Source organism: Rhamphochromis longiceps, linkage group LG8 (genome assembly GCF_057381845.1).
Source record: "Rhamphochromis longiceps isolate RC_006_pf linkage group LG8, R_longiceps_female_GT1.1, whole genome shotgun sequence".
Lineage (NCBI taxonomy): Eukaryota > Metazoa > Chordata > Actinopteri > Cichliformes > Cichlidae > Rhamphochromis > Rhamphochromis longiceps.
This window is the reverse complement of record NC_140564.1, coordinates 20,347,317-20,357,347: the sequence shown is the minus strand read 5'-3', so window position 1 is coordinate 20,357,347 and position 10,031 is coordinate 20,347,317. Positions and strand designations below refer to the sequence as shown.

Genomic DNA, 10,031 nt, shown 5'->3' with positions numbered 1-10,031 from the left:
AGATTTTCTTTTTGTTTCATTGGAACAGTAAAGTACCATTACAAAGAAATGAGTACACCTTTGTAGATATCACTGATATGGAGTTTTTCATGTTTTACATACAGACTTTCTCATTTAAACCATGGTGACTTAAAAGTTTAGCAGCAAGACACTTGTTTCCTTTGTTCCATCAAACATTTCTTTCAGCCATCTGTGTTTATCAGAGCGATGTGTGACTAATTTTTTATTGAATCACCAGAAAGTACACAAATACAAGATTAAATATTTTATTTATTTATCAAAGATACATAATTACACATTGATACAATGAATAAGGTGTCTATAAAAATTACACATGGTGTAAGAAAAACATTATAACATACAAATAAGTGTTTTAAGATAATCTGACATACTTTAAAAGCATAAGAATAAAAGTTTTTTTTTTTTAAATCATGTTCTTTGATGATCACATTACATGTATCACATTTTTTAAAGCATAACGTAGGGTGTTCACAAAAACAGTTTTATGATTACTTTTTCCACAGTGCTTGTATGCCTCTTGCAAAACTATGTACTTATCACCATATGACATAATAACTCACGATTATGCAAGACCAGCCATGAAATGTCCGTCGCTTCATTACAATCATTTGTCCCCGCTGCTGCCCTCAGACCCAGTCTGTGGGGTAAAATTGCTTTTTTGGTGGTTCATAAAAAATATCTCAAAAAGCGATGTTAGTGAGGGGACCAGAAACACTGGGTTGCAGAGCAGTTGGTAAGGACTTGTATATTTCTGGAGAGTCTGCAAAAGCTGTCTTGCTCGTGCTCCTGATTGGATATGTGGAGCCCGGCTCTGATATCTCACTGGTGGCAGCTAAAGGTAGGCATGCCTTGGAGGCGGAGTTGGTCTCGGGCGCAATCTTTCAAACGAGCCTCACGGCATTTCAGGCAACCTCAGGCCGGAAACAACATCCGGTCACTCGCGGTCAAAATCCACGCAGAGCTGGTGTTTCGCAGGGATCAGGTTAACACATCTGGGTCTAAAAATATAAAGAAAAACAAAAAGAGTTTTAAAACACGCAAACTAGCAAAATATCAAAGGAGCATAACATAACAATAACAAGATGATATGAGATACCCGATGAGGCCATGATAGGTGATGTAGACATGTAATGTATAAACCTTTACGGGAGTTAAAAGTGGAGCTTATATATATTTTAAAGTGTATTGTACATGGGATAGGCTCCAGCGCACCGCGCGAGCCTGAGAAAAGGATAAGTGGAGGCGAATGGATGGATGGATGGTGTATTGTACCTGTTACAAACCATTGTGATATTTATTTATTTTTTTAAATGAAAGGATTGACAGAATGGTAAAAAGGAAAATGCAAAAATGTAGTTAGAGAGGAAGATTAACACTTACCGAATGATATGCGGATAAGGAAAGAGACGCAAGTTGCTGTTGAAATCGGCCGCTCCCTATGCGAACTCGCAAGCAGTCTGAGCGGCGCCAGTTGTTGATACGTCTGAAGTCAGATGTCTTCTGGGGGTTCGACGATAGTCTTAACCTCAGCGGGAAATCGTAAAATCAGACCTGGAGCCGATTGGCTAACCGGGGTGCAAAGGGAGCGGTGCAAGGGTTATGTGATTGGCAGCGGGGCGCAGTGAGGCGGAGTTGGTCTAAGGGGGGAATTTTCAAACGAGGTAAGCAGCGCATTCGGGAGCAGAGCGGGGAGCGAACAAGCAGGAAAAAATTGTGCTCTGCAAGAAGTTGTGGATCGGAGATTAAGAGCGAGGTAGAACTTAGAGTGTGGGTTGAATTTTAGAGCTTGCTAGTAAGAGGAGCTTTCCCAATGTTTTTGGATTATAGCGCTTTTTTTTTTTGGGAATAGAGGGGTAGCTAACAAGTTATTCTAGGGTTTTGGAGAAATCGCGGAGAATTTTTTAAAAGGAGTTTTGGCTTTGTTTGGCTGAGCATGAAGGGAGCCGCGGGGCGCTGAATTTGAGAAAAAAGACTAAGGATTTTCCCTGTTATCGAATATAAGGTTTTGGGAATAGAGGGGGTACCCTAACAAGTTATTGTAGGGTTTTGGAGAAATCGCGGAGGGTTTTTTAAGGAGTTTTCCCTGCTTATGTATCTAAGGAGGGTTAGGGGATCGCGAGTTTTTTCTGAGTATGAGTTTTATTCTAAATCTACAAATGCATATAAATCTAAATAAAGTTTTCCCCCAAGGCATGCAGCATGTGTTTGTGGCCATACTGAACGTTACAAAAGCACAAGTTTAACTAAACAATTTTAATATGGTTTAATACATTTTTAAACACATGAGCACGGAGCCCGAGAGAGCACGGTCCGGAGACACGGGCGCGCCCCCGAGCGCCCAGACACACAGCCTCGGGCGCGCGCGGGCGCGCGCACACACACTGACTCGCCACCAGATGGCGTTTTTTGAGCATAAAAAAATAAAAAAAAATTTAATTGCTTAAAGAAATAAAAGAATGCTATTTTGATATATAAGAAACTTTCTAAATAATCAATTATATTTTTATGAATATCATATTTTTATGAATATCATATTTTTATGAATATCATATTTTTATTACTTAATTACTTCCTACTTCCGGACTTCCGGAGCTCATGAATAATTTATTAGGGGTCATAAATCAATTAAGGGGGTCATAAATCACTGCGTTTGACGAAAGGGGTATAATATCACTCTCTAAAGTGCTTAGTTAAACTTGTGCTTTTGTAACTTTCAGTATGGCGAGACATACAGGTTGCATGCCTCGTTGGAAAACTTTATTTCAATTTATTTGCATTTGTTTAATCCAAAAAAGGAAAATGAGAATCAAAGTCTGAGATGCAAAAAACTCTCGCAATCCCCCAAGCATAAGCTCACTGTGGCTTCCAGCAAAAACCCCTAGGCAAACAAGCAGGGAGACCTCCTGAAAAAAACCCTCTGTCTTTCTCCAAAAATGCACAACAAATCCCCCTAGAATTACTTGATAGGGACCCCTCTATTCCCAAAACGTATATTCAATAACAGGGCAAAAACCCCTGAAAAAATCCTTAGTATTTTTTCACAAATTCAGCGCCCTGCGGCTCCCACCCAACCCTTAGGCAATCAAGCAGGAAACCTCCTGAAAAAACCCTCTGTATTTTTATCCAAAACACGCGCAACAAAAAAACCCTAGAATAACTTGTTAGGGAACCCTCTATTCCCAAAACTTATATTCGATAACAGGGGAATAGTCTTCATTAATCCCATGCAAACGTACACCTATCTGGAACAACCCTGACATATTACAAAACAATAATATGATAAACTTTTCAGATTGGAGTGGTAAAGGAATCAAATATTTAGAACATATACTAGAAGGAACAGAATTTATTTTATTTGATAGACTAGTTACACAATATGGGATCAACAAGAAAAGATTTTTAGAATATGAACAAATTAAATCCATAGTAAAAAATTTTTTTAAACCGGGTCAAGTTGAACTACAAACACCACCAAGTGTGGTTCAATTTCTTACTCTTAAAACCCCCAAATTACTATCCAAAATATACAGAACGCTTTCTAAAACAGATGAATCAATATCACTTCCTATTGCAAAATGGGAAGCGGATTTATCAGTTAACTTAGACCAAAACTTCTGGTCTCAGATTTGCTTAAAAACCTTTCATCTAATTAGAAATCCCAGTCTTCAATTAATTCAATACAAAATATTACATAGAGTGCACTATACAGGTCATCGGATGTTCAAGATGGGCTTTACGTCTACCAACAACTGCTCACACTGCCAAACCAATTCACCGGACAATTATATCCACGCTCTTTGGTTCTGTCCACCAGTTCAGAAGTTTTGGCGCGAGATATGTGAAGACTTATCAAAGTGTCTGAAATGTAACATTTCAACTTCCCCCTTAGTGTGTTTGTTGGGCAGCTTAGATAATGTCACTTCAGAAAAGAATATAGCCCATATGGTTTTCACTGCCATATGCATAGCCAAGAAAACAGTCCTCATGAACTGGAAAAATAAAAAATAATCTTAATTCTAACCAATATAGAAATTATCTATTAGATTACATTAGTCTTGATACAGCCTCTGCCACCACATCAGATCAATTGCTCTGGGCTCCTTTGATCAGCTCCATCACCTAGTGGGGGTGGGGGGTCATAGTTTGGTCCCGCCTTCACTGTTGTGATTGGTGTGGGGGTAGGGACAGGCTTAGGGCGTCTTGGGGTTCCCCGGAGGCATCTTCCTTGGGGGGCTCAACCCGGGGTAGCGGTCATGGCCAATTAGGGGCTCTGTTGGCTCTTAGGTGACGGTTTCCTCGTGGCTGCATGCAGCAGGGCTAGGGGAGGGTCGGTGCTGACGGATGTGGGTTACTGACTGGCTGGCTGCCCCTGGGTGGGTCCGGGATGGGCGTGAGGTTCTGGGGGCGCTCCGTCTCTGGGCTGGGGCCCTGGCCGGGCCTCGGGGGCTTGGGTCCTGGTTGGTGTGTTGCCGGGGTTGTGGGCGGGTGGGTGCATGGGGGCCCAGCCCTGGCGCAGGGTGCCGCCGGTGCGTCGAGCCACCTGGGGGGCTCTTCAACTGGTGGGGGAGGTTGTCACATCTTGCAGGAGCTTTCCTCTCTTCAGGAACTCTCTCTGCAGGAGGGGGAGATACAGGAGAGGTGGAGGAAGATCTCAGCCTGGGCGTCTATTGTCTTATGTAGTCTGGAAGATGAGTGGATTGTGGGGTGGGTGCAGTTTTCTCTGTGGTGGGGTTGGGTGGACTGTCCCGGGCTCTGTGGGGCCGGGCGGCGCTGCTGCACTGGGCCCTGGTCTGGATGGGCCTGGGCCCCCTTTGCCTGGCGGGTCGCGGAGTATGGGGGTGCCTACTGGGGTCAGCGGGGGAGCTGGCCCCAGGGAGGGGTCACTTGCCCCTCCCTTCCTTCCCTCCCCATCTCCAGCTGCCTTCCTCTTCCCGCTCCACCACAACCACCCACACATGCAGGGCTGTGGAGTAGGGGTGTGTCACCAGGGTGCAGAGGAGGCTCTCTCCCCCCCCCCCCCCCGTCCCCTTCTGGCTGCCTCTGCCTCAATTTTATCCCACAACTTAGACATTCACATTACTCACACTCTCATTACACATACATATAGGATCTTGGGGGTGGGCACGATACACGGAATCCAAATTACCATCAGGGTGTACACCTCACCCCTGGCGTCGTTGCCCACCTCTCAATTTTAAATACACGTAGACATTGAGGGCTAGCAGGAGGGACCATGCGCTTACCTGCTGCTCTCTGGCAGGTAGCTCCATGCCCTCCTGGGTTTTAAATGCACCTTAGAACACACATACATCAACACTACAATGAGCGGGTGGAGGGAGGTTTGGAGTCTTCTCTCACCCCCGTTCTCTGCGGCCTGCTGGAGCGGGGGGCTAGGAGGAGGAGTTGGCCATCCGACTGGGGTCTGGAGTGTGGGGCCTTCCTGCTGCTGCGGAGTCGGGGCGGTCTGCTTCTCCCCACCGCAGGGAAAAGGGTAACACCACCTGGGTCTGGGTGCAGTTCCCCCCTCCAGGGGCAAGGGTACCTAGACCCGGTTCGTAGAGTACGCTTGGGGAGTGTGATTGTGTGTACAGCGTCTCTTTATGTCTGTCTCCACGTTGGTTGAGTGTGGAGTAAGTGCGTATGAGAGCATGAGGGTGGGAATGGATGTTTGTATCTGTGTGTGCCTGTATGTCTATGTCTATATGTCAGGTTGGGTATCAGACGCCACCTCTCTGGGGACATCTCAGGCCCTCCAAGATTTGGAGGCCTATCTCCCCCTACCACCACTTCCCCTGCCGGTGGCGGACTCCCTCAGACATCGGTGTGTTGGTGGTTCTTTGTGTCCGGGGGTGGGCGTCCAGGTACACACCGGCTTACTCCTTGGCGGCTGCTTATCGGGGCCTGGAGCCTGGAGCTCGCTCGGGCCACTTCGGAGGTGGGGTGCCCCCAGCCTCTCGGCCTGGGGCTCGGTCACTCAGGCACGGCTGGCTGCCGGCGGAGCTCACGGGCGCGTCACTGCAACCTCCCCTGGCTTCTGCTCCATGGCTGCTGAGTGACCCCTCATCTGGGACTCTCCTCAGCTCTTTCCGGGACAGTGGCACGGCTGCCCCTCTGTTGGTCTTCCTTGGTCTCTTGTGTTCTGGGGGCCTCTGGATGTCTGGAGTTTTGATCTCCTCCATACCTGCTTCATACCCTGGAGGACGGGGCTGTGGCTCCCCACACCCTCTAGCAGATCATTACATGAAGGAACCTTTTAAAAAAAACAAGCGTGTCCATGCTCACAGGTGTACACACGGGTGATCACACCCACAAACTACACCCTTTTTGGCTCCTACCTCAAAGCACACTGTGTTCTGTTGATCTTATGTGCTGCACAATAATGTTTAATATTTAGTATTTACTGTCATATTCCCATATATCATTGTGATGTTGTTTATTCTATTACTCTTGTTTTCTTCTGCTTGTTTTCTTTTTTGTTTCTCAACAGGTGATCAAGGTGATCGATATATGCATTTTTTTCTCTGCTCATTCTGTTGGTTTTTGTTTTTTGCCCTTCTCCCCCATCCCTCTTCTCAGCTGTTTTTCTTTCCCTCTTTCTTTCTCCCCTTCTTTCCCCCAGTCAAGTCTGTCCCGTATTCAGCAAGAGAAAGTAAAATAAACAATCAAAGGGTGAATCAAATGGACCATTACAGCAAGGCTGGGATGGTCAATTTGGTAAAGTAAATCTGTTGGGCATCTTTCTTCACCTTTAGACAATAATTCTGATGGCAAAAGAGCCGAACGGGACAAGCGAAAAAAAAAAAAAAAGATAACAGGGGCAAAAACTCCTGAAAAAATCCTTAGTCTTTTTTCTTCAAACCAGCCCTCTTACTAGCTCCGTCTCAAATTCAGCGCACAGCCTAAGTTTTCCCTCGCTCCTACTCGCACCGAGCCGCAGCCAGCGCGCAATTTTTTCCCTTGTTACTCTCGCTGTATCTGATCGCACCCCAGTTAGCCAATCGGATACAGGTCCCATTTTTATGATCTGCTGCTGAGGTTAAGACTGGCACAGCGCTCCCAGAAGACGCCTGACTTCTATGGAGTTATGTTTTTTGCCACTATTCTGATCGCACGTAAAAAAACAAGTTTGCAGGTGCAAGTGTTGTATTTTGTGGAGAAATTTGTTTTGAGCGAAGAAAAGCTGAATTTGAGTGAACAAAATTCATTCCTGCGTGCAAAAAATGTATTTCAGTGTTTGCTATTATCCATACACACACACAATAGAAGCCCCTCTCGCTCAGTTTTTGCATTGGCGCTCACTCGCAATGTGTTGCTCGCGCTCTCAACATTTCTGCTGTGCGCGCTCAACTCTTTCTCTACACCGTTATATTTGTGGCACAAAACCAACCAATCACAGACTTGGATGCAAAAAAATCTGATTGGCTGTTCTGGTCTCCAATCAGCTCGAAATGACGATATGCAATATCCCAGAATCTATTTCATCCAAAACTCAATCGAGGCAGTGGCGGAGGAACACAGAGTGGCGGAGTTTGAAATATTACTCTTTCTGGGTCACAAAATAAACTTTTAAGATATTTTCATGCGAGAATGTAGCTGTGTAAACTTCGAATACCTGCTCGGTTCATCAAGAAATCACATATTTCCATAAGTGCTCTAACGTTTTTGGAGATGCCTGTTACCCACCAGCTGACCGCACAGCTGGACTGGAACCGGCCATTGGGCATATCGGGCATTTGCCCGATGGGCCGATGGTGATTTTTCATTTTTATGTTTGTTTGTTTTTGTAACGGTATAAACAATGGAAGGTGGTGGATTAGCCAATTCGTCATGATCAACTCTGGGCTGGACCAAATACAATACATCCGTATTAAGGGGAAAAGGAACGCGATTAGTCCCGTACTTCAGCTAGAATGAAAAAAAGACACAAAGCTGGAGTTATTTTTTCTTTACGCTGCACAGCTGCCGCTTCTCCCCTCATTCTCTCTCCCTCTCTCTCCTGTTGCTACTTCAATCATGAAACTAATCAATGATCAGCTGATCGTCTCTCTTGTTTGTTTATCTCCCACTTTGCGCCAGAAACAGGAAACAAGCGGATATTGCGCAAAACAACAACAGCAGCACGTTCAAGCTTGATAAGCTGTTGTTGTAATTTATTTAAAATTAATTTCTAGTATCAGCTGATGTTTGCTGGAGCCACAGCTGTGAAAGCTGCTGCTCATGATATCGGTTTGGAAACATGAAGGTGATACAAATCATACATATATATCAACAAGACAGTGTACATCACTGTTACAACAGCGTTTGTTTTAGTTCAAAGGCTTTATGGTTTTTCCTATAACACCTGGTCTGTGATTTTTTTGTCAGTTCAGCCTTATATATTATGTTTAACCCAAGTGACCACCCGGTCAGCTGGTGGGTAACAGGCATCTCTGAAAACGTTAGAGCACTTATGCAAATATGTGATGTCTTGATGAATCGAGCAGATATTTGAAGTTTACACAGCACCATTCTTGCATGAAAATATCTTAAAAGTTTATTTTGTGACCCAGAAAGAGTAATATTTCAAACTCCGCCACTCTGTGTTCCTATTGCATTTCGTCATTTCAAGCTGATTGGAGACCAGAACAGCCAATCAGATTTTTTTGCATCCAAGTCTGTGATTGGCTGGTTTTGTGGCACAAATATAATGGTGTAGAGAAGGAGTTGAGCAGGGCCGTGCAGAGAGGTTTAAAGGGGCGGGTGCTCAAAGTTAAAAAGGGGCACATTGAACCAGGCTGAATAACAACAACACACATTCATCAAAAGTCTAACATGGGAAGGGCAGGGCTGTGTTGATCTGAGATTGTAGACATTAAAAAGTCCATAGGAGAGATGGTAGCTGATTAAACAAGTGTCATGAGAAAATAACAAAATCCAAAGATTGGTGACAGCGCTTGGAACCATAAGGCAACAAAAAACTGTGAGAAATAATTTAGGCTCTGCCTGTGATTCACTCTTTGCTTCTCTTCTTCCTTCCATCATTTCATATATCACTCTCCACTTGCTATGTGAGAACAAGGCACAACTTGCTATTGCAATAAACTATAATCTAATTATCCACACCTAACAACTCTTGCACTTAATCTATAATAAAATGATGACAGAAAAATGTTGTAGCCCTGCCTTTAGTAGCCTCACACAGCTCCTACTGTTTCCTCCTCATGTCCTTACCAGGCATGTCTGGACAATGTTATATCATGAGTAATATTTTTTTTTTAAATCCATCTAAATAAAACACACACATGCAAGCACACACAGGGACATTTTAGACCTTCTTCAGAATACTGTATATACTATGGGCATCATGGTGCTGATCCAGAATCCTTACATTATTATTTATTACTAGAGCTACAATAATAAAGCAATGAGGAGGAGGAAGAAATAAATATGAAATAATGTCATTATGATGATTCCATTTGTTTCACTATCCACTCTGTGCAGGGGCAAAGCTTATTACATTTTTAAACTGTAGAGATACAATAATTTTACTGCTGTAAAATCCAAATTTTGTCTTATTTAAAATATAAATCTAATATAATCTGCTTCTTAATGTATGTTCTTTAAAATACAGTGTGTGTTTTTTAATATATTATAATTAAAATTATTATTATGTGGACATGCATATTAGATCGTTTTTTAGTGAAATATAGTCCCTCCAGAAAGGCAAGAAAAGCCCGGAAACTTACTTTAAAACTAAATATGTTTCTAAATACTTTAAAACTAAATATGTTCCCTAAAACGGTGGACAGAGCTACAGCCTTACCCAGTTAGCCAGCAGCTATCACCAGCACTACTTGTGTAGTTAATAAAAGGACAGGTAATGTTTGTCACGCTGTTGCACACACAGCACGCTCGTTTGTTTCAGTTCGTCAGTTGCCACAAGACAACTTACCAACGTGTACGTAATAAGCTAATACTCCTGGGTGCTACACACTACGCTGTAGACCTACTTACTGGTTTTGTCACATCAG

The 10,031-nt window shown here is 43.7% G+C and overlaps 1 long non-coding RNA gene across 1 annotated transcript; it reads right to left on the bottom strand.

Annotated features, from left to right (window-relative positions):
• Window positions 1-252: 252 nt before the first annotated feature.
• LOC146663585 (uncharacterized) lies at window positions 253-1,549 on the bottom strand. The gene is made up of 2 exons (XR_014913046.1): window positions 1,402-1,549; window positions 253-1,019 (listed from the first exon to the last, which is right to left on the bottom strand). It is a non-coding gene; the product is annotated as an uncharacterized LOC146663585 (long non-coding RNA).
• Between the last annotated feature and the right edge of the window lie 8,482 nt (window positions 1,550-10,031).